General features: G+C 41.9%; 1 long non-coding RNA gene across 1 annotated transcript; it reads right to left on the bottom strand.

The window, feature by feature from the left end:
• Nucleotides 1-4,764: 4,764 nt before the first annotated feature.
• On the bottom strand, nt 4,765-6,474 carry LOC311055468. Its single transcript, XR_014601793.1, has 4 exons — nt 6,368-6,474; nt 5,711-5,748; nt 5,397-5,431; nt 4,765-5,167 (listed from the first exon to the last, which is right to left on the bottom strand). It is a non-coding gene; the product is annotated as an uncharacterized lncRNA (long non-coding RNA).
• Between the last annotated feature and the right edge of the window lie 217 nt (nt 6,475-6,691).

The following is a 6,691-nucleotide window of genomic DNA, read 5'->3' as shown; positions in this document are numbered from 1 at the left end:
CTCATGGCATGCAGCATATCAATCAAAACAATGATCAATTATAGGCCGAGCTCCATACTTCGTTTTGAGGTATTCTAGTGACTCAGGGATAACAAATTACATAAATTCAACCACTTAAATGTAATGTACTAGAGGTGCGGGTCGCTACGCGACCCTTCCGTCTAGTCGCTGGCGCGAGGCTCTCGTGAAGTGGGCTGTAGATGTTTTGGACACGCAAACCAAAAGCGAGAGCAACAGTGTTTCCAGACGCAAACCGAAAACGAAAGCAAACTGAGAGACGGACACATTTCACCCGTTCATCTATCTATGTATTCACACAGGCTCTTGCAGGAGCAGAATGTGCGGCACAGATTGATGAAGCAGCACGCTCAGCCCAGCGAGACGGCGCGCGCTGCGTTCAACCCTCCCAAAGAGTCAGACAGACAGTATTTGGATGGGGGGCGGGGTTGCCGGGGTTGCCATGTCCAGGAGTTGTAAGCGTGAAGTGGCGTGTAATTGGTTGGGGAAAGTGCGGCGACGCATGCACAGTGCGCAGGGCGGTGTTTTTGCATCAAGCTGGTTGCTTGTTGCTCGCGCGCAATCTGGCAACAGTGATGGAACTTACACACACGCAAACATTCGACAGTGGATTCAAATTGTAAGGTAGATTTATTGCAACCAACCAAGAGTGTTGCAAACGGCTGAGTTTGTAACAAAATGAGGAAACTCACACAAACAAAGAACGTTTAAATTATTTTATTAAAACTAACTTAACCCCATATGGGTAACCGGTGAGCCTCAGGGCTCAATACTAGTGTATTTTCTGTTTTGTGTTATTATGAGGAAAGTTTTGACTGAAAATAGCCGATAGACAAGCTCACAACGTGTCGCAGTGAGCTTGTCGATCGGCTATTTTCTGCTAAAGCTATACCCACTATACGGATACTGGGGTGGTTAACAGTGCTTAAAGGGCAAGACCACTTTGGTAGAGGTTTGGGTTGTGTAGTTACCTTGCCATGATGCATCTCCAAAAGGTGGGCAAGAAATCTAAAATAATTGCTCCATTGATAATAAAAAAATATGCTCCTCATTGAATTACATTGTAGGCTGAAACAGCTCTCAAAGTCACTCTTTTAGCACAAACGAAAGCAAATAAAGTTGATTCAGACTATATAGAACATCACCAAACCCAGTACCGTTTGTTTTTTAAATAAAAATGCTAACATCCTGTTGATTTTGCTATTTTTATCAAAAAGAACTCTGACTGGATCCGCGGATCTGGATCTTCAAATAGTAAAATCAACAGGAAGTTTAATTTTTATTTAAAAAAAAACAGTACTGGGTTTGGTGATGTTCTATATTGACTGAATCAGCTTTGTTTGTGTTCGTTTACGTGCTAAAAGAGTGACTTTGAGAGCCGTTTCACCGTACAATGTCAATGAGGAGCATATTTTGAATGATCAATTTCTATTCAATTATTATACAGCAATTATTTTAGATTTCTTGTTCACCTTTGGAGTTACATCATGACAAGGTAACTACACAACCCAAACCTCTACCACAGTGATCTTGTTCTTTAACAAGCAAAATCCAAAAGGCTGGAGTGCTCCCAGTGAGCTTCACGGTGAGAGAGAGAACAAGAATGAAGTCCAGCCACCTGTTTTATAGAGGACAATCCAGGTGGGCCAGATCTCCAGATGACACACTCCGCCCTCCAATCATTCTGACACACATGACACATGGTTAGTAACCATGACAACCACACCAGTCACCCTGACAACCCCCAGGGTTGTCACAAGAATTAAATATAAAAATAGATAGCTGTGCTGTGAACAATTTAGGCTGACAAGACAGGACAGGACTGTATGGCATTTTGTTTATACTAAAGTATTGCATGACTTCATTTTTTATGACAGTACGAGTTTAGTATTTCTCATATACTATTGTGTCAATGTAGGAACTGAATTAATAACAAGCTAAAGTCCTTTTTGCATCAACTCCTCCAAGGAACAGGCCATATGGTGTAGTTGGCAGGGCTTTATTGAAGAAAAGGTGACATTAAAAACAAACAATTAGACAAATAATCATACATTGATGATGACAATGAAGTGCACATTAGCATTCACACTGATTTACATGTCAACCTTAAAGTCACATCAGACAATGAGCATGAAACTGTCACTTTTACAAACTGTAATAAAAGTTATCCTTGCCTGGGCGTACATCTGTGCTGGAGGCTGACGACAGGGGAACAGGTTCTCCTGAGAGCAAGAAGCTGCGATGGAGAGATGAGTGAATGACATGGTCCAAGGAGTCTCATATTCACTGAAGCAGTTAAACCGTGCAGGGTACAGAGGTCTGACTCTCACCCCAACACCCCAACCTGATTCCGGTCTCCTAAAAAGGCATCCGCCCACTTTACGCGACACTATGCAGATACGGAAAGTAAACAGGAGATGGAGTGCAATGCAAATGTATGCCTTTGTCTTCATGGGGGTACCAGGAGTGCCAGGGTGGGGGTCTGGGCCATCACCTGTACTCACCTGGCATAAAAGGGTCTCTGAGAGCAGCTTTAGCCATTCATTACTAAACTACAACATTAAGAGACCACCGCTGAATAATTGATTGATTATACATACTTGCATATTGTTTATATTAACATCTTTCAGTTTTGTAGTGAGTGTAGTGTTGTTAACTTGTTTCCCCCAAGATTTTCCCCGAAGGGGGGGGGGTGATCTCGCCTGCCCGGGGAACGCCACTGTTCCATGAGCTGCTGCAGTGCTGCTGTTCAGCCACAGAGAAGAACGCCGCTCTGGTTTTGGCCTCCATGATTGGTCAGGTTCAAGGATTCTGCTATCGACTTTCATGGTGTTTTATCCACCTGTTTCTTGGCTGTGTGTTTTCCACTTCCTGTCGGATTTAATTGGATATCATTAGTCATCTGACCGGTTTCATTGGATTTCATTGGATCAAAAGACAGGAAGTGGAACACAGTGAAAAGCCTAGGAAACAGGTGGATAGGAATACATGAAGCCTGGCTTTACCATCCTGTCTCGACACAGCCTGGCTTGACAAAGTCGCTCCTTTTCAGCCTGGTTTGGCGTTCATGGAACGGAATAGACCAGGCTGTACGGCCCAGACTTTGTCAAACTTGGATTTGACTTAAATCCAGGCTTAATTCTCCTTTCGTGTAATAGGCGGCTGGTCTACAAAAGACCTGGCATCTGTTTACATAACATACTATCTAAATTACATTTTAGCCTTTGCAAAAGGCTCCATTATGTCTGGAGTTTATTTTACTAGGGTTAGGGTCGCTTTATGTATATTATGTCTGGATAAACTGTTTATCCAGACATAATATACATAAAGCGACAGTAAAAGAGTGACATTCCCATTCTCTCAGAAAGAGGGTGTGTGCCAGAATCAGGGTGTGTGCCAGAATCAAAGAGAGAGAGCCCACTCACACCTTCCAACAAAAAGAACAATCAAATACTGCCATTATGATTTATATCAAAAACTCAAGGAACTAGCAAATTAACATGACTGGCCGTGGCTGCATATCAGTGAGGGGTCACACAAAAAGGGTGGAATCCCCCAAAATAGGAGAAATGGAAGAACAGGAGTTGTCCAGGAGAAATGGTAACAGGAGTATCCTGGTGAAAACAGGAGAGTTGGCAGGTATGGCCTAGCCCTAGATAGATACCTTTATTGATCCCGCGGGGGGAATCCAGGTGCCAGAGCCACCACAGCAGTAGGTACAAGTTACAGATAAGGACAAGTACAATAGTTACAGAAGAATATTAAATCACAATAAATTCACCTTCAATAAATGTTAAGTAAACTAATAAATAACCAGGTGTACCAAACATTTCTCAGTTCATCCTATAAAGCAGGGTTTCTCAAGTGGGTGCCCCTTGGCACCCTAGAGTGCAGTGACACCCAGACAAATTTTTTCAGCTCTGGCCGATTCGTCTGGTTTCCAATTTAAAGTAATTCTACATTGTGGTATTGATACTTCTACCACAAAATCTGAGTTCTTCCACCACTGCTAGGGACACTGATATGAGACGTTTTGGCTTAAATTAATTAAGTCATGGGTTTATTTATTTCATATGAGCGACTTGTGATCTTAGTTTCAGAACTGAGTCAGAAAATGTTACGGTTAGGAAATACCTTACTTTTACAAAAGCTATCCACTTCTACATGGTCTGCTTTCTCTTAAGCTCAAGCATACATTCTTTTCTAGCATATCAGCATACCTCTATTGGGGCTATAGTCATGTAGTACAACTGAATTGCCAAAGAAAATGTACTTGCAAGTCTACACTAACATTTAGCCCTCACAAATGTTTGCCCTCCGTTTGTATACATTGTGAGACCCTGAAGGCTATGGCCAAATAAATTGATTTGTAATGGATGCAACTTAGTGTGTGGCTCTGTATACCCCAATCTCCTCAGATATAAGCATTGTAAAAGCGGTTGGTTCAAACTCACTGGATGAAATTTTACACTGTACAGAGAGGGGGTGCTCATTTGTTCAAAGACTTTTCCCTCTAGTAAATTTGTGTCATCTGCATGTTAATGTTGCCTTTCCATTAAATTAAACAAGTTCAATCAGGAACCACATCAAATGTTTTACCCTTTGATTTCTCACTCCAGATGCCATTAACTTACCAATTAGTAAGGTGTTGTGGGGGAGGGGGGTTCTTCTTTTCCTTACTCTGGCAGCAAGACAAGTTACTTTATTCAGTTTGCTGCATTAGTGACTTTGACAAAAGAAAACAAGTTACCTTTTTACATGGGATGCATTCTTTATTCACTTCTCTGCTGCATTAGTGACTTTAACAAAAAAAGAATCCAGCAACACACAACATAATACTCCTCTAGAGTTACACATTACCAGAGCATAGACAATTAAAATAGAGGTGATGGCAAAGGAAGTACAAAATTAAGAGCTGCATCATTAGCTTGCATCAAGGCAAGAATCACAATAAGTTATGTTGTAAATTCAAGACACGTTTGATCAGGTGGGCTGGGGGTATATTAATGTAATGGGAGTCAAACTGGGTCAGTTAATCCAAGGTTGAAGTCCTTTCATGTAGTCCATTTGCCCAAGCCTGCCATGGGCTAGCACTGCAGGAACACTTTACCTTGTTGTATTGATGTTAAAACAGACAAGGGTCCATCATCTGTGTGCAACAAAAAGATATGATCAGGAACCATAATCCACTCGGAGCCATCAATTTTACATTTTAGTCCATTTCTAGGATAAGTCTCCTCAGACCCTGCCTTGTCAGGGGCAGAGCCGCACTTTTATCACCACTGATTCTCAGAGCCCAGTGCAATACATCATAAGAAACATTTTCTGCTTGCTACTGTGGAAGCATCAAGGCAATAATGCAGACATGTCGAACCTACCTTATGACATTCCACTTTAAAGCAGCATACGTTGCCTGTGGGGGAGAAATACACATGGACATTACTACTATGTTGCAGCATGAACAAATAAACAGAACATATAATGACGAAGGCATCATCTCCTCAGCCTCTGGCCTGTCAGAGCCAGAGGTGCACATTTATCGACACATTATTTCAGAGCCCAGTGCTAAACATCACAGGAGAGAATGACTCAAAGCTTACTTATTTTCTATGTTAGGGAGTGACTAGCAGGGTTTCAAGAGTGAGCAATCATATTCATTGCAAGTTAGGTAGTTCAACCATGTGAAACCTACCTTATCATAGTCCACCAGCATCATCAGGTCTTCAGTGCCTTGGAAGAACAAAAATATACGGGTTATTATATATACACACACATTGCCAAATGGACAACATTGAATTGGACGTCATCTCCTCAGGCTCTAGCTTGTCAGGGCCAGAGGTGCACTTTATTCAGCACAAATTCAGAGCCCAGTGCTAAACATCACAGAAGACAGTGGTGGAAAAAATACTATAAGTAAAAGTATCAATACTGCAATGTAGAAAATACTCTGTTACAAGTAAAAGTCCAGAAATTCAAAATTGACTTGAGTAAAAGTAAGCGTACAGAAAATTGTACTTAAGTACATATACTTAGTTACTTTACATCACTGACAGAACTAGACGAGACATAAAAACTGCGTTATTACCGTTGTGTAGCTACACATTTTAAGTTAGTGGGTACTATTTGGGAGTTGTTCGGTTAACGTGAGCTACACGTTGGAACCATGTGGAATCACCACGCGCTTAGAGGCTCAGGCCCAGCTGGTCACAAGTTCAACCTCACAGTAACAGACAAGCTTGCTCATGGGTCCACACGCTCGGATAAACATGAAAACGACGCATTAATTCAACACATAAATAACTAACATGGTAAAATACATTGAAAGACACACGGAAAGACAAAAAATTACCATTTTACATCGAGCGTCGTCCGACTCATCCCGCACTGGGCTACAAACCAACTGAAGAAAAGGACTGCACATGGAGAATGACTTGTCTTTTTATAGTAAACGTGCTCATGGCATAGAGTTGTAATATATCTAGAGGGCGGACTGCCCCAATAGGTCTGCAGCCAGACGCTTCTCGACTGCCCCGCCCCACAAATTCATTTCAACAAAAGTTGCTCACAAGCGTATGAAGCACCCAGAAGCTCCTCCACTTCTTAGATTGGCGCCAATAGAGCATGCGTACTGGCGTTTCAGACGGTAGAAGCATGCGCAGTAGCATTTTAAATG

This window comes from Gymnoscopelus microlampas (assembly GCF_963454915.1).
Source record: "Gymnoscopelus microlampas genome assembly, chromosome: 11".
Classification (NCBI taxonomy): Eukaryota; Metazoa; Chordata; class Actinopteri; order Myctophiformes; family Myctophidae; genus Gymnoscopelus; species Gymnoscopelus microlampas.
Note: the sequence above shows the minus strand (reverse complement) of the source record. Positions and strands in the feature narration are given on the sequence as shown.